The 24,138-nt window shown below is 44.8% G+C and overlaps 1 long non-coding RNA gene across 1 annotated transcript; it reads right to left on the bottom strand.

The window, feature by feature from the left end:
* Positions 1-21,189: 21,189 nt before the first annotated feature.
* On the bottom strand, positions 21,190-22,165 carry LOC142838976 (uncharacterized). The gene is made up of 3 exons (XR_012908660.1): positions 22,123-22,165; positions 21,738-21,780; positions 21,190-21,236 (listed from the first exon to the last, which is right to left on the bottom strand). It is a non-coding gene; the product is annotated as an uncharacterized LOC142838976 (long non-coding RNA).
* Positions 22,166-24,138: the final 1,973 nt, after the last annotated feature.

Here is a 24,138-nt window from a genome sequence, read left to right as displayed (position 1 = left end):
AAGATTAGGAGGTGGGGCCTAGCTTTGAGAGGGTCACAAGGAACTTGACTTTGAAGGTTATGTCTGGTCCCTAGTCTCCTCCACCTTGTCCTGTCACCCATGAGGAGAAGAGCCTGCTCTGCATGCCCCCACTGCTGTGATGTCACCCCGAGCACATGGTGCAAAACAACCTACTAGAACTGTGGGCAAAGCAAGCGTTTCCTCTCATGAGCTGCGCTGTTGGGTATTTCACCAGAACAATACCACAAAGTTCAACTAATTCATTTCCCATCTATAACATGCCATCTTATTTTAGATTTTTATCATAATAGACATCAAGTAGTAAAGCTCCTAAGGGCCCAGTAGATGGTAGTTGTGGTTATTGTTCAAAAGGACGATGGTAAAGACAGTGCAGGGACTCATGTGGTAGGATTCGGAGGAAAAGAGACATGTTTACTGTTTTTGTGTGGTGGCCCGTAGCTCTTAGCTTTAGAGTTGTCAGTGGTACCAAAAACCATTCAAAATGGGGAGGGGAGAAGCAGTTAGCAAAATGACTCAACGCCCAAAGGAGATGTGGAAAAGGAAATATGTTTGGGTAAATCAGTGACTTTTGCAGAGCTGGGATCAGGAGACATTTCTTTCTGCTTCTGGAGTTGAGGAATCACACCCAATAGGCTCTATAAATCTTGTGGCTGACCAGGTCTCCCTCCGTGCCGTGACTTCTGGGAAGCCCCAAGCAGGCTTGCGGTTGTGTAACACAGCACACCGGTTAGCAGAATCGAGTCTTCTGGGCTTGTGTTGCTTCTGATCTCATATCTATATCCTGGATTGATTTTCCTTTCTTCTTACTTCTAATTTATGTTGCCTTACGACATTTTATGAGTTCCTTTAAGGCTCTTAAATATTTTCTTGGAACAAAGAATGATGAATGGAGAGATGAATGAAAAATAACAGTAAAATCAGTAGAAAAACAGTAAAAACAGTAGAAAATATTTTAGAAGCAATGTAATTCAGTTCAGGTAATTCTTTTCCTACAATATTCTTAAAGGAGAGCCAATCTAATTTCCTAATCTTAAGTTTACAATAATTAGAAACTCCTCTCTAAGCTAGAAAACATTATTTTGAGTGAGGTAACCCAGACACAAAAAGACAATTATCACATGTACTCAGTCATAGGTGGTTTTTAAACATAAAGCAAAGAAAACCAGCCTACAAACCACAATCCCAGAGAACTTAGACATCAACAAGGACACTAAGAGAGACTTACATAGATCTAATATACATGGGAAGTAGAAAAAGACAAAATCTCCTGAGTAAATTGGGAAAATGGGGACCTTGGGAGAGGGCTGTACAGGCATGTACAGGGGTCTGAGTAACATAATAAGAAAAGGATGAATAGCCCAATATAGAAATGATCAAAGGCTCTGAATAGACGTTTCTCTAAAGTAGCTCTCAGAATGGCCAATAAGCATGCAAAAAGATGCTCGATATCACCAGCCATCAGAGAGATGCAAATCAGACCCAAATGCGGTACCAGTTCATGCCATCAGCACATCTACGACAAAGAGAGCTCGATGGGAAATCCCAGCAAGCATGCAGGAAAGCTGTGACCCCCACACGCTGCTGAGAGACCAGGAAATCCTGCATCCACGTGGGAAAACAGCCTGTGCCCTCCTCCAAAGGTGAAACATCTGACTGGATCATTCCACCCCTGGCTGTCTACCCAGGAGAAAATGAAAATCGGTTTCCAAAGCCACTTGTGTTCTGGCGGGTCTAGCAGGAAGTTGTTCGTAATTATAAAAACAGTTCAACTCCTTTCAGCGGGCACGTGTGTAAAATGAGGTTACTCACACTGCAGGACTAATTTCAAAAGCCAAGAGAAGTACTGAGGCATATTTCAGTGTGGGTGGAGAAAGATTTGAACGAAGCTATGTGGAAGAACACGATCAAAGAGACTAACATCTAGCCGGGCGGTGGTGGCGCACGCCTTTAATCCTAGCACTCGGGAGGCAGAGGCAGGCGGATCTCTGGGAGTTCGAGGCCAGCCTGGTCTACAAGTGCTAGTTCCAGGACAGGCACCAAAGCTACAGAGAAACCCTGTCTCGAAAAACCAAAAAAAAAAAAAAAAGACTAACATCTGTGTGTAGACTCTGTATGCAATATACAGAATAGGCAAATGCAAAGATACAGGAATTCGGCGGGTGGTTGTCTAGAGCTTGGGCTGGGGATAGCGTGGACACAATTGAGGGGAACAAAGAATGGATGCAGAGTTTCAAAAAAAAAGCAAAATTGGTTGTAGAGGTAGCTGCACAATTTTGTGACTGCTAAATCACATTAAATTCTGTATTTTAATTAGTTGAGTTGTATAGTAAATGACTATCAGAGTGATCATTTTAAAGGAAGGGGCAAGTGTTGTATCAATCAATACATAATTGATACTTAAATCCATAGTTACTCTATTGTCAACTTGACGCCACCTAGAGAAAAGGGAACTTCAAGTAAGTAACTGTTTCAGTCAAACTGGCCCATGACCATATCTCTGAGAAATTATTTTGGGAGATGATTGATGTGGGAGGGCCCGATCTCTGTAGGCAGCACTGTCTGTAGGCAGGTGAGCCGGAGAGTGAGTCAGGAAGCTGGGTTCCTCCATGGTTCCAAATTTTACAGTTTAAAATGGCTAATTTTGTGTCGCACAGATTCATTTTAATTTCAAAAGTTCAAAACGTGAGCTGGAGAGAAAACTCAACCGTTAAAGACTACAGTTCGCCATCAAACTGAAAACTTCAAAACTTCATTTTACATGTCAAAGATTTGCCGAATCTACCAAAAAATTTAAACTATTAGAGCTGATATATAATGTTAGCAAGGTTGCAGGGGAAAAAGTTAACAAATAAAAATCAATTGTACTTCTGTATACTGGTAGCAATTTCAAAATGAAATTAGGAAAACAACATCTGTCTCAACAGCATTAAGGAGGATGATGAAGAGATAAGCTATATATGGAAAGAAAACATTTTAAGATTGTACGTCTGATAAAAGACATGTATAAAACATGCAAAGAACCCTTACAACTCCTAAAAATCCAACTTCCAGTGGCAAGAATAATCAAAGAAACAGTTATTCCAAAAGAAGGTATGCAACTGGCTGAGAGGTATATGAAATGCTGCCTGGCGACCGTCATCATTACAAACGTGCAAACTCATCAGGCTACCTGCAGAGCAGTGGAAGATGGGAGAGATGGGCACAGGTGTGGTCAGAGTCACAGAAACCCTGACACAGGTGTCCTCTGGCTGTGGCGTGAGGAGAACGTTCATTCAGGGGGACATCCCTTCTTGCTAATACTTTAATAGTATTATAGATCTAATAACGAGCACTTAGCGACACTCTGCTTGCTGTAGCCCGCTGCTGTGTGTCTCATTTTAAATTGAACATTAAGGGAATTAAGTATTTAAATTCTAGTCCTGCCGGGACTTCTATCCTGAGGGCCTGTTGCCATTTTTAGCGTCCATGAAAATTTTTGTTACTAAGGAAGACAGAATTGCAGGGTTTATTTCCCCCACTAGCAGATCCACTTGGTATGGTGTATTCTTCATTATGAAATATATACCCATCCTGGGTGGGGGCTTTTGAGCTGGTGGATGGTGGACAGCCAGAATGCACAGAAAGCGTGGCACGCTCTTGTGTGAGCTCAGTTACCTAGGTGTCCATACCCAGACCTAGACATTGTCTGGCTGAACTGCGTTGAGTGTGGATAATTTTGTTCTTTGTTTTGTGTGCTTTTGTTTCCTATCATGTATACATTCGCTAAAAAAAAAAAGATTCTTTTAAAAACCTTAAAGGAAAAGAAAATGCAAATTGAAACCATAATTGTAGTGGCATTTCAACTGTATTTTAATAAATAAAGACTGCCTGAAGACCTGAGAGTAAAACAGTCCCACTGGTCAGCCCTACAGAGCAGATTACGGTAACACACACCTTTAATCTCAGTAGCCACAATGACACGCACCTTTAATCCCAGTAGCCTCACTAGTTGCCATAGAAACTGGGTGGCACACACCTTTAATACCAGCCCTAGAGAGGAACATAAGACAGGAGAAGATTGCTCTGAGGTGCAGTCTCCTTCTGAGATTCCAGGAGGCAGGATCGCCATTTTCAGACTGAGGTCGAGGTAAGAGCCAGTGGCTGGCTGTTTTGCTTTTCAGATCTTCAGGTTGAACCCCAATTTCTGACCCTGAGTTTTTATTAATTCTGCTTCACATATGATCACTTCCAGGATGTGGAGAGACTGGCACCTCTCTAATGACTCATAGGAATGATAAGGCTATGAAGTGACCTCATGCATGGCCAGCGGGAAGGACCACGCTATGGAGAAACTGATGCCCCTTGCGTGGCTGGTGGAGACGCAATGTGAAGCCACTTTAGAAAAGAGTATGCAGTTTCATTTAAAGTTAAAAATAACCTTTCGATACAATTCCATCCTTCAGTGTTTAGCCAATTCCACCCATACACGTTCGCACAAATGCACACAGTGGCTGTACTCACAGTGACAGTGAGCAGACACACCCACATGTCCATCAGCCGGTCCAGAGTGTGGCAAACTCACACCGTCAGATACAACTCAATCGTGTACTAATTGCTTTCCATCACTGTGACCAAAATACCTGGTAGAAACAACCAAAGGGAGACAAAAATTCGCTTCCCAGTCCATCATGGTAGGGAAGGCAGAGTGGGGATCATAGTAGCAAGAGTATATGACAGAGGTTCCTCACACCACAGAGGACCAGGCAGTATGAACTAGGACCGGAACAAGGGACCAAGCTATAACCTTCAAAAGCCCACCCCCGGTGACCCTTTTCTGCCAGCCAGGCTCCCACCAAAGATTCGCAGCCTCCCCAAAATAGCACCACAGCTGGAGAGAAAGTGTCTCATACGTGAGCCTAGAGGACGCCGCAGATTCAAACCATAAGACGCAGATAAGAGAAATTGACTCACAAAGAGCTACTGGGTGAAGAAATTGACTCTCATAGAGGCTGCTGGAGGAACAAATTTGAAAACATTCTAAAAGATAGCAGCCAAGGGGCAAAAGTCAACATTTTGGATGAAATTTCTGGGAAAGATAAATCTATGGAACTGATCAGCGGTTGCCTGGAGCTGGGGATCGAAAAGCGGCTGAAAATTTGAGTGAAAGAAATTGGGGGAGAATTCTAAAAATAAACACAGTGATGACTTCATAACTATAAACTTGACTTTAAAAAAAACAATGAATTGTGCCCTTTGGGAGAGTTCTGTGGTATTTGAATTATATATCAATGAAGTTAGTAAAAATTGTGTGTTTTGAAATCTGTAATTCCAGTTCAATGTATTTTATAATCATAACCACTGGTATGATCCAAGTTTCTGCCCTGAGAATGTTTATTATTATTTTATGAACAAATAGTAAATAGTTTGAAGTTAGGTGTCCTAACATTGTGTGATAACTAAACAAAATGTAGACCTTTAGATGTAAACACTATAAACAAATACTACACAATACTACATATTCTGAATGCTAGAGAGTAACAGTGAAAGGTGTTCAAGATGTTCTATTAAACAAAACGGTAAGATTATATTAAATAATGTATGGGATGAGTCGATGTGTCTGGAGAATAACACATCAAAACCGCACCTGAATGATAGCTCTGCTTCTTTTACCTTTGCTTTCTTGCCTCTTAGAATTTTTCTAGAATATGGGTATTTATGAGAATAGAAAATGCAACTGTTACAGTTCTGTGGGGAAGGTCTGGGGTCTCAGCCAGAAGAAAGAGGGATTTGTTTCCTTAGGTCTCCAGATTTTTCACTTCAGTAAACAAATTTGTCCACCAAATGCTCAGTTTGAAAGGCACACAGCAGCAGGCTGTTCTAGACACAGGATCATTAATGTCTCGTGATCAAAAATCCTTATGGTATCTCGTGCTAACTCATTATTGTAACGCACACCTGTTATCAAACGCACGCAAATAACATTTATAGCTCATAGCATGTTTCATGACGCTCTGTGCTCCACAGTTTCTTTTGTTCTTGCAGTCACACACAGAAAAAATAATATATATTTGTGTGTGCTATTGTCCATGTGGTATACGTTAGTAATTAGTATCTATTCATTATTACATGCCGCATAGTATATAATGTGATTAATGCATATAACATGCATATATACATGTATTCTTCATTACTTTTCACAGAAAACTCTAAGGTTCTTAGCCCTATTGTATGGTCTGAAAAAAACAGTATCATAGTTTAAGAGACTGACCAAGTTACACCAGTGTCTCCATTTTAGACATTGGGAATGAAGAACTGAGCCTTGGGAAGGTTGAGGAATGGTGAAAACCCACAGTTAAGAGCCGAGTGTCAACCTTAGGTGAGAAAGGCTTTCCTCTGGTATCCTGAGTCCTCAACATTGTACCAGTGCTGGCTTCCTTCTGAAGCAGTGGAATAGGTGTTGGATTTATGTCTGTGCTGGGGGCCAGAGCTGAAAGTGGTAGCTCCCTTCTGTTTGTCCAGAGGCGCTTTTAAAGAGGTGATTTTCTTTCTTCTGAGCTATGCTTTAATTTGGACTTGAGTAAGTTTGAGCCATGGTGCTTTGCTCACGTAAGGGGTTTAATATACAGTGTTTGAGTCAATTTGATGCTGGATTTACAGGTCAAACTGCAATGTCAAATATATAAGGCAGAGGGTCTGGTTTGGACTCCTAATGCCCTAAACATACCGTTTTATACCGTGCCAATTTTAGAAGTTTCTAACGACAGTGGAAACACTCAGTGAAGCTTGGACACTAACTGTCTGGTAAAATTGAGATTGCAGATATTTAAAACCCATGAATTCATTCCACTCAGAGTTCTAGGTGGTGTTGTATGATGTTTTACTCTTTTGGCTTTTTGAGGGTCCCTCCACCCAGCTCCCAAATAAATCACACACGGAGGCTTATTCTTAGTTATGAATGCCCAGCCTTAGATTGGCTTGTTTTTCGTCAGCTTTTCTTAAATTATCACGACTACCTTTTGCCTCTGGGCTTTTCATTTTCTTACTTCTGTGTTTCTTAAATTTCACTCTTTCTCCGTGGCTGGTTGAGTTGCTGGCCCCTCATGACCTCCTACCTTTGTTCTCTTGTTGCTCCTCCCTCCTCCCAGAGTTCTCCTTCTAGTTATCCGCTCTGCCTGCCAGCCCCACCTACCCTTACTCCTGCCTCGCTATTGGCCGTTCATCTCTTTATTGGGACCATCAAGTTTTTTAGACAGTCACAGTAACACAACTTTACAGAGTTAAACAAATGCAGCATAAACAAAAGTCACACAGCTGAAAATAATATTCCCCAACACGGTGGTGGTGGGGATGAGGTACTAGACCTTCTACTAAGTCCTGGGTACCTGGATTCAGTCCTGACCTCAAGGGGGTTTGTGTCCTCATAACATATGGGGTCATAGGAGACTATGTCACACACCTCATGCCTTACAGGGACAGCAGGCAGTGCTAATGTCTTTATCCTCTGAGCTGCCATAGGTACTGGCCAATCAGAGTGAGCAGATCCTAGCTGCAAACTATGGCATGACTGAGACGCTGTTGGTGAAGATCAGCTCCAAAGCTCATACCAGAAGGGTGTGCAACAGTTCCTGCTCTTCGTGGGAATACTCTCCTTTGACACTGGTTTTTATTGAATCACTATTTTTTTTTAAGATTTGCTCATTGTAAAATAAGCCACACCCTACAGAATTCATGAAGTTAAAACCAGCCCACTGTTTCCTAGTTCCACTCAAATGTAACTACCACAATGTTGCCCTTCCAGATTTGTCTGTCAACTTACACAATGTGATTGTACTGTATCTGAACTTAATTAAAGTTTGAAACATCTGCTGGCCATCTACAGACTCGTGGTGGTTGACATCAGCCAGCTCTTGTCAGCTGCCCCATATACTCAAGCTACTGGAGAGTTTTGTTGTACTGGCTCCCCCTTGACCCTGTGTTGGGTTCATCTTGTTAGGTTGGGCATATGGTTTCCACCTATAATTGTCTCTCTATTTCTTTGCTTTGTACAATCTACAGAATTGATAAGAAAATTCAACAGCAGAGTTCTGCTCATAAACCCCCTCTCACTGTGCTCATTTAACAATGGATATTTAGTTTTGTAATACACAAGTCTTAAAAATAACAAAGCAATGATTACTGAAAAACCAACATCAAAGAAGAATGGCTATATGGGCAGGTGTTACTCCCCCTTATTCCCCTACTGAACTATAAAATCCCTGGGGGTTTCCCATGGCATCTTTGGGCTTCAACCTATAAAGCTAAGGGTTGTGTGTGGTTTGATACTCCTTAAGCTTGTACTCAGATTTTAAAGTCTTAGAAGCCATGGGTGTGTGTGGCTTGCCCTGCTAAACCACCTTCTATAGACAGTGCTCAGCAGCTTGTGAAAGTCCTTATTTCCAAGACACATTGCAGAAGCCGGAGGCAGCTATTCTGAAAAGTCGATCGAGACCGCAGCAAACTGATTAAATTATCCAGGCTTTGGCTTTGAAAGACAGGACCCAGTCAGGTCAATCAGTGTGAAGATATTCGCAGCAAATCTAAAGAGAGGCCCAGCTAGGAGGTGTTTTCCAGGTCTCCAGCAAGAGCTGCTTTCTTACCCTGTAAAAATTTGATCTTGAAAAAAAAATCAAACGCCAGAGTTATAACTGTGTCTCTGGCTTCCACCAAGGTCAGCTGAAAGTTACTAACTTCTAAAGGTGACTTAATTGGTTGGCCAGGCAATTATTTTGCGTGGGGATTTTTGTTTAACCAGCCTTATGAGATTTTTTTTCTTGAAATTAAATTTAAGGCTGCCTTGAGACGCTTGTCCTCATGTAGCACTCCTCAAAGGAAAACCTCCAAAAGCAAGGAACATCCCGAAGCTGAATAGCAGACAAATGTGCTTTAATTATTTGACTGAAATACATCGCAGGAATAATCTAATTTTCCCTCTCCATGGCAAAGAATGTAGTTACTGATATTCTTTCTCAAGGGCACATTCTCGGGACTCTGTGAGGATTCCTCTTCCCTGTTTGTACCACGTGTCACCACAGCAAATATTGCAGCATGCAGCTTTGATTGACTTCCAAGGAAAAGAGACACAGAAATACTCTTAGGAACGGGGGAGATGGTGGAAAGGTGTGCTGGGAAAAATAAAGCTTAGACTTCTGTGACCTCGAAAGATGTAGAGATTTCTCCACAGCAGGGAACAGCTCTGCAGCAGGCGCTGGTTGCCTGTCCTCACAGTGACCTCAGGTCTGGAGCTAGCTACCTGAGACAGTGTCAGGTCCCACGTGCTGAGGGCCCAGTCCCCAAGACTGTCCCCACATCAGCTCCACCCGCAAGTCATGGCCTCTTTATCTGTTGAATGATCAGCTGTGAATTGAGGCTCAATCAGCTTGCCTGTAGAAGAGCTCACAGAACTCGAGGAAATATTGTAGCTACATTTACTTGTTCAAAAGAAATGATCTTGTTAAAGGCGGGCATCCGGATGAGGGCTCATAGGGTGAGGTCTGCATGAGTCCCAAGTGCTTGAATGTGTGTTTCTGGGGAACTGGAGAGCTAGCACTGCCACCCTCTTGGCAGATAGCTGGGTCCTCGCCTTCCAGCAAGCCTCCTCACCCTCGACTGTCTAGGAGATCCTGGGCCCTGTACTTCAGGACATACTAACACATCCATGACCGAAACATGGGCAATTGGACCATGAAAGGATAGACTCCAAGGCTGATAAACCCAGCGATGAACCCAGCAAGAACCTTTTGGATCCTTCTTGGTTTCTCTGTGTGGCATTCCTGCCTCCTTGGCACAAAGAAGGACCCCTCCTGTTATAGGGAGCTAGTCATTAGAGAAGGTCTTTTATTTTAATTGTTTAATTAAATTCATAGACGATCTCTCTTGTACAAGCTACATAGTATCCACTTTAACTATGCACCTTCCTATCGCCCTGTCAGTCCTCCTCCCACCGACAAATCTCTCCCACGTGTTTGACTGTTTTGTTTTATGACTCGCTGAGATGAACCAGGGCTGGCTGCGTAACTATGGCTCTAGAGCTATCTGTTGGAGCCTGTTGGAATCGGGCAACTGAGACAGTGGTTCCCATTTCACTGAGGCTGTCTTTGTCCAATAGTTCAGAGGTAAGACCCCATGAGACCCTCCCCTTTCTTGGTGATAGGGATGATTGTATGTGGGCTTAGTGCATGTGACTAAAGTCATTGTAAGGTACTAATTGGAATAGTTAGATCAAGTCTAAAGAAGACAATCTCTGGGTGTCCTTAAATGGACAAAGACTCTCATTGGCCTGGAGCACACCGGTTATGCTAGACTGGCTGGTTAGCAGGCCCCAGTGATCCCCTGCCTCTCCCTTTCCGGCACAGGAATTACAAGCACGTACCACTTACCCAACATTTTTATGTGGGTTCTCCAGCTTGCTAGGCAAGCGCTGTACCAGCTGAACTGTACACTCAATCTCAGAGAGTTTCCTTATGGTTAGCTCATCTTCAAGAAAAGCAAGAAAGATGGAGAGTAATTTAGTTTCTGTGATCAATCTTGGGGGACAAGAAATTCTGGCTTCTATGTCCTGGTTTAGGGAGGAAAAGAAACAGGGGAAAGAAAAGTGGGTCACAGAGGGACACTGCTTCCTTAGGCCTGCTTCTGAGGCCCACCGCCTCCACCCCCAATAGCTCTGGCTGTTTAAGGAGTTCAAGAGGTGATGGGAGTAATGAGCCTGGAACCATGGATGACAAGGAAAAGCATCACGTCACAACAGCGAAAATCCATGGCATAAACCCACCAAAATATCTGGAGTTAGGTGGGGCCGTCAGAACAGAAGGTAGCTGAGCATCATTTGGCAAAAACAAGGATTCTGGAAGTAGACTTACTGCTGACTTCAAATTATCACAGACCAGATGCATGACTTTGGGCAAGGACTTCTTCACCTCTGCATGCTGATTTTCTCATCTGCAAACCAGGGGCCCATAGTCATTCCCGCTTCATGGGATTGCTGCATGCACCACATGAGCTAAGAAAAATAGAACGTATGTAGGGCAGCACCTGGCATGCAGCCAGGCTCAAAGACAGTTTAGTATACAGTCTGTAAACAATGTATTTATTTATAATACTACATACTCAGACTTGAATGAGACCTTCACACTCACTACAATGGCTATTAAACTAATCAATTTTCCCCAGCAAAACTGGATACCTATCTATCCCTCCATCATCTATCTATCCATCCATCACCTATTAATCCATCATTTATTCATCTTCTTTATCTATCTACCCATTCATCTATTAATTCATCCATCTATAATCTGTCTGTTGTCTATGGACAAATACAAAGGACAGAGGAAAAATTTAATAAACATAGTTAAGAGAAGTGGAGCAATGGAATAGGCATCACTGATACTGATATCAAGGGAATATAGGGAGCACCTGTTCTGACAAGAGCAAGCCCGGTCAACCACCACATCTCCACATGAACAAGGGGAAGCCAAGATTTTAAGGGTGCAGGAATGTTATAGAGGTCAAAAACTTCCCTGTCTTAGGTCTTAGAATGTTTTGAGAACAGTGGGAACAATAAACAGAGCTTCCTGGGCAGATACAAGATCACAGAGGATGCTGCCCCAACCTCCACCCTCCTCAATTGGTTTCTGTAGCAACTGTGGCCCTCAAAAATTCAGGAATTATAAACTTAACCCCTAATTCATGCATTAATGACATCTCAAGATAGGGCATTTAGGAGATAATTAGGGTTATCTGAAGCCATGAGGTTGAACCCCACAATGGCATTAGTAGCTTTACCAGAAGAAGAGAGGCTAGAACTGGAACACTCGGTCTTCTCACCATGAGACATCTTCTCCTATTACAATGTAGAAAGAAAGCCCTTACCAGACACCAGCACCATGCTCTTGGTCTTTCCAAACTCTAAAACTGTGTGCTAAATAAACTTGTGTTCTTTGTTACTCATCTGTTACATTTTGTTACAGTAACAGGAAAAGGATTTAGACTGACCTATGAAGCAGACTTGCCACTCACACAAACAGCTGCTATTCACCGTGTGATGGGACCTTCTCAGCACTTGGGCATCATCTCAGATCTGTCTGACCGACCTTACAAAAGAGGTGTGCAGGGCTGCAGAGATGGATCAGCAGTTAGGAACACTGGCTGCTCTTCCAGAAGACCTGGGTTCAGTTCCTGGCACTCACATCGCAGCTCACCACCATGATTACTGTCCCGGGGGATCTAAGGACCTCTTCTGACTTCTGCAGAAAAGCAACAACGCTGGTGTACAGCATTCCCATCTATTTCCTGTGAAAGTCTGAGTCCTGCAGGATGAAAAAGCCAAGCTGGGCTGCACGGATGAGAGGAAACAAAATTATCTTTTGCTATATTGATAAGAAATTTCATCTCTTGAAGTTCTCTGTTCATCATGGTGTCCATCATGGCTCTACCCTGGGGGTCCCAAAACGTGATGCTTTGCTGTTCTGAAGTTTTACATGAGACACACCACAATTTGCAGAACATCATTCCAGGAAAAAATAAATAGCAACGATAAAGCATTGCTTTGCAGATAAGAGTGCCCAGTCACCTGTATCCTGTCACCTACCTGCTCCAGTCAGAATCAGGACATTGTCAGCCTTGACCTTCACTCTGGCAACAATCACAGACTTGAAGAATCTAATGATAAGCAGAACAGGAAGAAGAAGAAGAAGAGGAGGAGGAGGAGGAGGAGGACTTATATAAACTGGCCCAAGTACTGTCTGATTGAAACCTGTAATTTCTAAGTATTTCATATAGTCTCACAAAATTCTATGGATCAGAATCTGTCACATCATTCAGTTTTATAGGTAAAGGAACTGAGGCAGAAATTAATATCATACCAAAGAAAATATCAAGGTCTGTGATTCCCACCTAGGTGGTCCAAACCCCAATTCTGTGTCCTTCCCCACTATGTATCATCCCCTAAAGAATTGTAGCAAAGGGATCCCCAAGCTGTAACCACACAAGGGCCATGGAACAACTCCAAGATGCCTGGGAACCTCTATATCAGGCAAACAGAATCCACAAACAAACATATAATGCTTGAAACAAAGTCATACAAATATCAATGTGTGTACATACTGCTGTGAAAATAGAAATATGAAACACTGAACACAATATTATTTTCACTTATCCTGTCTCCATTACAAATTCGGGGGAGAAGCCCAAGCTCTTGGTGATGCATCTAATTATGGTCTCCTTTCCCCTTATTTTGAGACACTGATAGATTTGCTTCTCTATAATATTTTAGGGAAACATAAATCAAAAGAGTAAATGAGTATATTCTAAACAAAGGCAATTTAAGTTTTTCTGGGAGCATAGCACAGAGGTTAATGCGCACCACACACCAAAGTGAATTGAAGGACGAATTTCATAAATTGAAATCACCACACGGTTGGCATCCAGATCCAGAAACAGAAGACCATTCGCCTCCTAAAGACCCCTCATACTTTCTGCAGTCTTTCACCCACAGGGCAGCCCTTTGTAGTGGGCACAAGAGTGTCCTCAGAATGTCATGTTCATGTCCTAATCCTTGGTACCTGTGAGTGAATGTGACCTGGTTTGGAACTAGGATGTGGTCTTTTCAGTTCAATCAAATGAACACAAGATCATATTGGACACAGGTAGACTCTAACCCAATATCTAATAGCCTCATAAAAACAGGAAAGAAAGACAGAATAGGATTCGCTCCTCCCACCCCTACTCCACGAAGACCCAGAGAGACACATAGATGTGATCATGTGTTGATGGAAACAGAGTTTGGGGCAACACATCTACCCAGTAAGAGACATCAAAGTTTGCAGGCAGTCACCAGAAAGCAAGAGAGGCAAGAGAGTGCACCCCCCCCCAAAGTCCTGAGGGGCTCAAAGCTCTGAAGACACCTTGATTGCAAATGGGCTTCTAGCGTCCAGGTCTGTGAGAGAATAAACATCTATTGGTTGAGGTTACCCAACCTGTAGTAATGTGGTAAGGCACCACAGAGACCTAATACAGTTATTCTGCCTTCGAACCCCTATAAAACTGGAGTTTTGCCTGTGTTTTACTTTATATAACTGGAATCATACAGAGCACGGTGCTCGGTTTTTCTCCTCTCACCCTGTGGCATTGTTTGTAATTCACTCACATTTTTGTGTATAGTTATAAATCTTTCATTCTTTTGCTCTCAGCGTTAGGTCTAAACAAAGAGGATCTCAGTGGGAGAACCGCCAACATCACGGGGAGCTTACGACCCACCCTTCAATGAAGGCAGGAACCTTGGTGTGGTGGTTTGAATAGGAATGGCCTCATAGGCTCGTATATTTGAATGCTGGATCATTAGAGAAGGGTGCTACTTGGTCAGGATTGGGAAATGTGGCTTTGTTGGAGTAGGTGTGGCCTTACTGGAGAAAGTGTGCTACTGGGAGTGGGCTTTGGGGTTTCAAACGCTCAAACCAGGTCTAGTATCCCTGACTGTGGATCCAGATGTAGAACTCTCAGCCACCTCTCCAGCACCATGTCTACCTGTGCACTGCCATGTTTCCCATCCTAACGAACTGAGCCACTGAATGTAAGCGAGACCCATTAAATGCTTTCTTTTACAAGAGTTGCAATGGTCAGGGTGTCTCTTCGCAGCAACAGAACAACATAGTGTGAATGACAGCCGTGGTTACAGTTTGTGCATTCCGCTGAGAAGACCATAATGTTATTTGTCTTGAGTTCCATGTAGGAAGGTCTTTGAAGGTTTCCCACACTGCCGGAGTCATGATGCTGAGGACATTGCCTGGAAAGAGGATAGCATTTGGAGTTGAATTGGGGGAATCTTGTAGTGGAAAAACAGACAAAATTCTGAGACATCTTCCTTGGGTCTCCAGACCTCCTCCGGGGACCGTCGGGTAAAGCTGTAGTATTCTGGGCCTTCCTGTTTCTGGTTTTAGCAGGTATATTTAAGAACCATAATAAAAGAGATAAAAGGTCTTCATACTGGAACGCTACCAAAGGAAATAATGGCATTAGTTTGCTGGGGTATTGGGAACACGACATCCAAGCAGGAAGAGGGGTGGCTGGGACAGCAGAGACTCTAGATGACCAAGTCCACAGTCAGGTAGTTTTCTCTGAAGCCTCTCCTCTTCCTCTGCAGACAGCCACTGTCTCCCCATACCCACGTGGCCTTCCCTTTCCTGTGGTCTGTGTTCCCGGTGTCCTTCGTGGCCCTGACCCCTCTAAAGTTTTCCTCACTTGAACAAATCTTGAAGTTCACTGTCTCCAAATGCAGTCATATTTGAAGGCTCTGGGAAGGCACAGGGTGAATGTGTTTTAAGTCCAACATGACTATGGGGGAAGAGATATAATTCTGCCCATTCCTGTAAATTCCTGTCATTTCTGTTTTTAGCTTGCATGGAACTCTGCCCTCACCATAGTGGGCTTTCTTACAAGCAGGTTTCAGATACTAATGTGGAACCCAATAAACCCAGCCCTGGCCAATGTTGTGCCACAGTCACTGGAAGCTGCACTGGAAGTCCCCTCTCTCCACTGACCTGGGTTTTGTTTTTGTTTACAAAGAAGTTCTGATTTTAGAATGTAGATGGGATCCCAGGCATTTTCCTAGTGAAGTTCGACACCAGCATTTTCAAATGTAGAGTTTACTGCCCACAACTGACAATCATGACTACTTTTGAAAGAAAGCCTCCCCTGTTCAGTAAACAGCCAGCAAGCATTCACAGGTTTTTCCTTTTAATGAAGCTTGCCCCTTTAATGGATATGCCTCACTTGCTCACTGTTCGTGGTGGTGGTAGGATATTCCTTACTGTTTTGGAAACACTTGCTGTGTTTGGATCTGTTTGGTTGGGTTTTATTGAGAGGTTTGTAAAGTGAGACTTTCATTATCATTACTGTAGGAAAGCAAGTTCCTACGAGGAGGCCTTTGTTGAGCATCCATTACCAGGTGGCGTTCGTAATCCTGGAACTACATAGATGGGTCCCCGTGGGGTTCAAGGTGCAGTAGATGACACAAGCACACAGCAAGTGATTCCAGGAAGCCTCACAGGTGTAGCGAGAGTGTGTTCCACCTGGGCTCCATCTCTCTGGGAATTATCCCTTGTGGTCCACAGAAGTAGGATTCCAGCAACTGTAAGTAGCCATGACGTTGTCACTTCGCACAGTGGATGGATAAGGGGTGGACAGTTACTCCAAGCTGAGTGATACAGTCTCTATCTCTGGGAATTGTGATCTATAGGCATCTGTGATGATCACTTGAGCAAAAGATGGTGATATTTTAAACATAATTTTTTTATTGATTCATTGGTAATTTCACATCATACACTCCAAGCCCACTCATTTCCCAGTCCCTCCTTACTAGCCCCTCACCCCCAAGCATCCCCTCCCCAAATTTAAACAATATTAATTGAAAACAAACAAACAAAAAGCCACTTTGCTTTCCCATCTTCCCCTCCTCTCTGTCACCTCTTTATTTGTCTTAGTGGCACTGGGATCTGCGGTGTGTCACACAGTAGATTCTTTTGTCCAAACAGCTTTACTTACAAACATTCATTGTGTAGTGAGTTGTTGGTCAGGTTCAAGACCTCTGGTTTCTGGTACACACCAATACTGAATATCCTATTGCCCAAGTCATGGAGATCCTGCTGCTATGGTTCCACAGGAATCTCTTTACAGACTCTGGCATGCCATAGATGGGCAGATGATATGGGTGAACCAACTCATAGCCCTGGATGTGAGCCTGGGTGATAACTGATTTGGTCAGTGTGGGACACTGGGACCACCCCCTCGGATGAGGGATGAGACAGCTATTCTGTTGCTATGGCCAGCTAGGGACAGAACCAGCTCTCCCAGGGCCAGAAAGGGTGATGCTGACTCAACGTGGCCCTCAGATTTCAACACTCATAGGTCCTATGGTCCCCTGTGGGCCATGGAAATCAACACAGACACCAGCTGCAGCAGGACCAAAGACCCAGACATGGCCCACCACAGTAGCTTAGGCCTGGACATCACCATTGCCCAGGGTGGCAGCACAGGTCACCCAGAGCAGGTCGGCCCCAGTGGCAGCATGGCCCTCGGACACCAACATGATCTCAGGGGATTGGCCAGACCCCAAGTATCTGCATGACCCTCAGGGGTAACAGAAGCATGAACATCAACTCAGACCCTGACTGATGTAAGGCCAAGGACACGGACATGCCCAGATCGTGGGCATCCATACAGCTTCAGGGGTAACAGGAGTCATGGACATGAACACAGACCCTGGCTGCTGTAGAGTCATGGACCCAGACATGGCCTTCAGCTGCAGCTTAGGCCCAGATGACACCATGGCCCCGGCTGCAGCATGACCCTCAGACATCAGCATGGCCTCAAATGGTGGCCCAGACCCCAGGCCTCTGCATAATCTTTCCTGGTGAAAGGAACCATGAAGATCAACACAGACCCTGGCTGCAGTACATCAAGGACCCAGAAGTGACCCTCTTGGGGAGTCATTTCTCACTAGGAGACAACGGAAAGGACCCTTGACTTCTATAACCACATTCGGGCATCACCAGAGGCTGGACATCCTACCACATAACTGACCTGATACCTGAGAACTCTTAACACTAGCTCTAGCAATGATGCCGAGAAATGTGGTCACACCAGCGTAGGCACACTCTTTGTAGGCATGTCAACAAGCATACCCGCTTCCCTGCTAAAACCAGTTCTATAATGTGTTTCCTAAGTCCCAAAAAGGTGATTTCTTAATATTTACTCAATAGAAATAAGAATTAGAAGGCACGGAGGAGACAGAAGGAGGTAAACCATGAGGGCCAGAGCACAGTCGGGTGAAACGGATAGATCCTGGCATTCCACGACACACAGAGGTGACACCGATTCACAGTAACCTATTACTTATTTTATATTCATGAGGAACTAGAGGTAAAGAGTTCAAAGGATCCAAACATAAAGAAACAGTGAGGGGGGAATGCGAACTGTTCAGGCTTGATAGATGCATTCTGTACGCACTTGAATACATACGGTATATGTTAACCTTCAAACGTCGTTAAGTTGTGCAGAAAAGTAAATGCAGGCATATGAGCATCGAGGGATAAGAAGGAGAATGTGCACAACAGCGCTATGCCTAACAGCCCCAAACTAGGAGCAATCCATCAGGGACAGGATGGGCAGACAAGTTATATGTCACACAGTGAAACTCCATTCAGCGGCGAGAAAGAACGAAATAATCCCGCACGCTGTGAATGCGTGGATTTCATGAAAACACCTCAAGCAATAGAAGCCAGACACAAAGGAACACATCCTGTGTAATTCCATGTAGATGCTAATTCCATGTAGATGATGAAAGCTAATGTTTAGCCCTGTTGCTAGAACACAAGCTTGTGGTTGCCACTCAGAATGTGGGTGGGGCTCACGATGGGGCAACCAGAGGTGTTTCTGACTTACAGATAATAACCCATTTCTGTGGCCTGAGATCACTGAATGTTACATTTTGACTTTTTAAATTTTTTACACGTGTCTTAATATTCTTTCTAGAATGAATAAAGTGGAAAATACAGATAAACAGAGTTAAGAGAGATCTGCCAGAGTCCTCTGTCTCACTTCAAGCTGTTGCCTCCAGGACCCAGCTCAGTTTCCACAATGATAGCAGGCTGTAGGGGCCCTCTGAGGGTCACTGGCCTCACCCCCTCCATCTCCTCTAGCTGGACCGCCCAAGGAAGTCAGGTCTCCAGTTCCATCATCCTCTTCCTCACTTTCTCACCACGCCATTCCCCACCCCCGATGTCCTAGGAAAGCTTATCAGAATGATTTCAGCATCAGTCTGTCAGATACAGAACCATCCTCCCCTCCCTGGGAAACACGGAGGGGTAAGACCAGTTCCCGGCAAAGCTTAAGCCAAGAGCGTATTTCCCAACACAGACTTCCAGGCAGCTGCTTCATCACTGCCCACTCCACCCTGCTGTAAGGAGCTCCCCTCAGAACTATGGGTGCTGTGTGTCTCCTTTTCTGAGGGAGGCTTCTCTCAGCAGCCCTGGCGGTGGGTGCAGCTGAGGGGGGCTTGTTCTTTGCAGCCTTTGGGGTTGAGCACTTGGAGTGTGCCCTCTCATCTCATTTAACCTACAGGACAATCTGTTGAGTAGCAGTGAGGACCAGTCTCACTCTCCAGGTGAGGATGCAAGAGTCAGCAAATGATTTTCTAGGAAGACTTGTTCCTGTAAGGAAACTTCGCTGGAGCTGAGGAACTGGCTCAGTGGGTAACGTTCTTGCAGTGAAAACATAAAGACTTTCACATCCTCAGCAACTGTAGGAGGAGGGGGCTGCTTGCTTGTCCCGGCTGCCCAGAACAGAAATAACCACACAGAAAATGTATTCATTAAAACACTGCTTGGCCCATTAGCTCCAGTTCCTTATTGGCTAACTCTTACATTAATCTAACCCATTTCTATTAACCTGTGTATAGCCATGTGGCAGTGACTTACCAGCAAAGATTGGGCATGTCTAACTCTAGCGGCTCCATGGTGTCTCGCTCTGACTCTGCCTCCTTTCTCCCAGCGTTCCATTCAGTTTTCCCCACCTACCCAAGTTCTGCCCTAGCAACAGGCCAAGGCAGTTTCTGTATTCATTTATGGTAATCACAGCACACAGAGGGGACTCCCACATCAAGCAACCACATAAAGACCTGGAGAGGTGGTGCATGCCTTTAATCCTAGCACTGAGCAGCACGGACAAGCTGCACTGGGTGCTTCTAGCTAGTCACTCTAGCCAATCAGTGAGCTTCACATTCAATGAAAGACCGCCCCCCACCAAAAAAAATGCAGTACAAAATGAGAGGGATCTAGCCCCTACAGGTTCATCCTCCTGTATGTGTGCCTGCAGACATGCATGCATACATCACATACAGAAAGAGAAGGAGGGGGGGAGCAGGGAAACAAAGTGGACAGGGCATTCTATCCTTCCTTTTGGCCCTAAGTGAATTAGTGACATCTTGGAAGGAGTCTCAGAAAACATGCAGAGGCGAGTTAACGTCCCCCGAGGGACTTAAGGGACAGTGGGTGGAGAGAGCAGTAGCTGATGAACCCCCAGCAGGGCAGCTAGGACTTAGACAAGCAGAGAAGCAGCGATTCTATGTCTGCATCAAAGCAGAGCCGTGGAAACACCCGGCAGGATTAGGAAGTCCAGGTAGGCTACGAAGAGCTTAAGGGTGGTTTTTAAAAGGCTCCATATGCCCTGATGGTCACAGTGTAATGTGTCAGCTTAACTGGATTGTGGAGTGCCCAGTTTGGGACCAAAGACTATTTTGTGCTTCTCGGAGGGTGAAAAAAAAATCATTGAAGGTCATCGTGTTGTTTAAACATTTTAAACAACAGACTGAGCAGAAAACATGGCTCTAGTATGTGCAGGTAAGAGAGAATTCTCCTTTTACATTGATTCTGGGGCTCAAACCCTCACGCCTGCACAGACTGAGCATCTCCCCAGTCCTAGTGACCCTCCTGTCTATCCCAGCAAAGCGTCCAGCCCGCAGCAGCCCAGGGAAGACATAACTTGGGTGACTCTCTGTGTTCTAGTTCTTTCTATGTTTGCTTCTCCTCCCCCTCTAGATTAGAAGCTCTCTGAGGCCAGAGACTACCTGTCTGTGATCCACGCCACCCACCAATCACACACAGGGCTCCAAGCTTCACGGATCAGGCATTTCTGGAGATCTGCTCTTCTAAAGCGGGCAGTTACTGCTGTGCACCTGCAAAACCCTCCATCAGTCTTTGATTTGCACTAAGCACCTCCACTTAAACACCCATTACTGCATTCATTATGAAGAAGGAACACACATTAAGCAAGAGAATGACCACATGGGGAAGAAGATTTGACCCTCGTTCAACTCAGGAGATAATTTTCCATCTGCAGCGTTAAGCAACCTGCTATTTGTGCCACGATGATTCTTCCGAATACAGAATCAAACCCACTTGTAACGTGATTGGGTTCTTTTTAAAGTGCCGCTTGGCCATCTCTAGAGACCACATCTTCCAGCTAGCATCTCGGGATAGCCTGCTTCAGAAAGCCGCATCTTGGGTGGGACGCAGTACCTGTGGTGAGGACCGCTCTTCTGGAACAATCAAGTGAGAGAAGATGCTTTGTTTCTGAACCAAGGGTCCACAAGAGAACGCAGCTGTCAAACACGTTTTCCCCCATGAGAGAGTTAAAGAGCTGAGTTTACGCTGTTCCATTAGGAAGGGAAGGAGAGGGTGGAAAGAGAGGAGAGAGAGAAAACTAGTGTTACTTAGATAATTTCCTACAGGAAACTCTAAGCATGCTGCATTCTCGGCTTACACCACGGTCCATCTGGAACCTGGCTTGGAGTCGGAGGCCAGGCTGCAGGTACTTAGGTGAAGGAGGCTCTGGCTTCATCTACTCACTTGTTCATTATACACAAAGCTCTGGAGAATTTGTATTCTCTCTGATTCTGGGAAAATCAAATTTAGAAACAGAGCACAGAGAAGATTTTCTAGAATCTAATGACTCCCATCATAAGCCAAGAGCAAAATCTTAGCTCAGGGCGGCAGCATAGTGAAGTCGGTCATTAGCAACAAGGAAATAACCGCTCCCTCGGCCCTTGCTCTGGGGAACCACGAAGATTGGCTGGGAGATTACAGATTGCGGTTTTATTCTGCTCCCCCTGATCTGTTGTAGAGCGAGAGCTGGGTATTGTCATCAGTTACCTGGGGAAGCCAAAGAAGGATAAACTGAAGAGAATTCCTGGATCTACAAGGCAAAAGGGCATGTGTTCAAATAAGGGTCTGCCAAAGGGGCAGGGCCTTTCCTCCAAGAAGAGTGTAGGCACCATTTCACAAAGGAAAAAAATCACCACCACCACCATCACCACCATCATCATCACCACCACCATCATCACCACCATCACCACAACCACCACCATCACTACCACCACCACCATCATCACCACCATCACCACAACCACCACCATCACTACCACCCACAACCACCACCACCACAACCATCCCGCCCCCACCAAAGAGCTACTTAGCAAAAGACACTGACGACTTTTTAATAGCAAATTATCACACACACAAAAATGTGTACCCTCACCTTTCTGGCTAATAAAGTTCTTCTGTTTATCATGGAAGACACACATGGTAGGTTCAAATCTAGGGGAACATAAAAGGCTCAGTTTAAGAAACAGAAATACCACGCTGAGATCCACTTTCTGTTGCTCTCAGGGTCCATGATGGTCACTAGCTTAGAAATGACATTTTGGGATAGACCTAAAAGTGTGTTAACTATGACTTCTTGGTAAAAGAGGAACAGTGTGGGCACATGCATGGTGTTTCCTTAATATGGCATGGAAGCCATAAAATATCAGACTCACATGGAGTCAGGTGAGAGCCTTTGATTGAACAGAGCCTTCTGGGGTTGCATAGAGATTTGCTTTGCAAATTCTGCAGCTGGAATACCTCTTGGCCGGGAGACACTCAGATATCCAGACACGGCACTTCACAGGGTACATACAATTGTTATCCTTCCTTGTCCCCTACTGAGGTTCCTGACCAGTGCTTCCTCTCGCTGCTCCTGGAGGCTCCCGGGAAGCAGTAAATACTGATTCTCCTCGCCTTTCCTGCGTGATGTTCTGCTTCGCTGTGGCCTAGAAATGTTGGAGCAGGCTTACCACGGGCTTAAATCGTGAACCAAAATGAGTCTTTTGTCCTTTGGACCCTTTCTCAGGCGATCATTAAGCCTACAGCCGTTTGGGCACGCCCCATTAGGGCGTGGTCTGAGGTAAGAGCGTAGGTGAAAACAAGCTAGCAATCTTGGTTGGTAGTTGGAGTTCGGCTTCCAGCGCCTGCAGGGGACTGCGGCTCTCTACCCATATTGTGAGTTTTTTCCCAAAATAAATAAATAATTGTTATCCTTTATTCCAGGCTCTTTTGAGCTTCCTTAATTACACTGCCATCAACTGTCCAACTTTTCTCCTAGTGGCTGGGAGACATTTTGAGGATTGGGTAGTTAGGAGTGAACAAAAGATTTTTCAGTCCCTTCCTCCTCCCCCAACCTATAGCTAATTCAAAAATTCTTAGATTCATGAGGCCAGAAATCGGGGGGTAGAAAGCAACTTCACACCCTAGTAGCTGCCAGCCTCTATCCTGTCTGGGTATATTGTGTCTGCTGAGCATGGGTGTCCATCATCCGTCTCACGGATACTGCTTCCAGAGAAGGCTCAGACACATCACAGACCCTCTAGACAGTACATGGACAGGACCTGCTGCATCCATCTTTCCTCTAGGGCCCCAAGCTCTTGTACACAACCCTATGGTTCTCTCTGGTCTGGGGTGACTACTCCCACCTCCCACGACCCAAAGGCCTTCCCTTCATCAATTTCTCCCCCTGACTCTTTAGAAGCCTTGAGTTGAAGCCAAACATGAGATGGCTCATCCCTGTCATTCCAGCTCTGGGGGTTGGGGTGGGGGGCTGCAATGAGGAGGACCACCACTGGTTCGAGGCCAAGCTGAGATAGGTAATGAGTTCCAAAAAAGTCTGGGTCCACAGAGTGAGACCCTCACTCAAAAAATAAGATGATGGCCAGGTGGTGGTGGCGCATACCTTTAATCCCAGCACTCGGGAGGCAGAGACAGGTGGATCTCTGTGAGTTCGAGGCCAGCAGGGTCTACAAGAGCTATTTATAGGACAGGCTCCAAAGCTACAGAAAAATCTGTCTTGAAGAAAAAAGAAAGAAAGAAAAGAAAAGAAAAAGAAAAATAAGATGATAAGAAGGGGAGAGGAGAGGAGGGGTGAGCGAGGTAGTGAAAACTGAAGGAGAAATAGAAGTCTAAACTCAGCTTTATCCCCTGCAAGGAGAGTTGGGCAATATGTCTTTTGTGGCCTTTTCTTTCTTAATAATTTACTGATTATGGAATCTCAGCAAACTGTGAGGCTTGGCCCATGTTCTTAGGAGCTTTTCAATGGGCTTCAAGATAAGTGCACTGCTGAGCGGCCAGCACTGTGGATTTAAATCGGATAACACACACCGCAGAGGCCTTCCCTCCCAGGGCTTTTCCTCTGAACTCCGTGTGCACCTGGAGGTCCTGCACCCTGGAGTGCTGTGCTGGT

The sequence above is a fragment of the Microtus pennsylvanicus genome, chromosome 20, assembly GCF_037038515.1.
Source record: "Microtus pennsylvanicus isolate mMicPen1 chromosome 20, mMicPen1.hap1, whole genome shotgun sequence".
NCBI lineage: Eukaryota > Metazoa > Chordata > Mammalia > Rodentia > Cricetidae > Microtus > Microtus pennsylvanicus.
The sequence above is the reverse complement of the archived record's forward strand: the minus strand, read 5'-3'. Positions and strand labels throughout refer to the sequence as shown.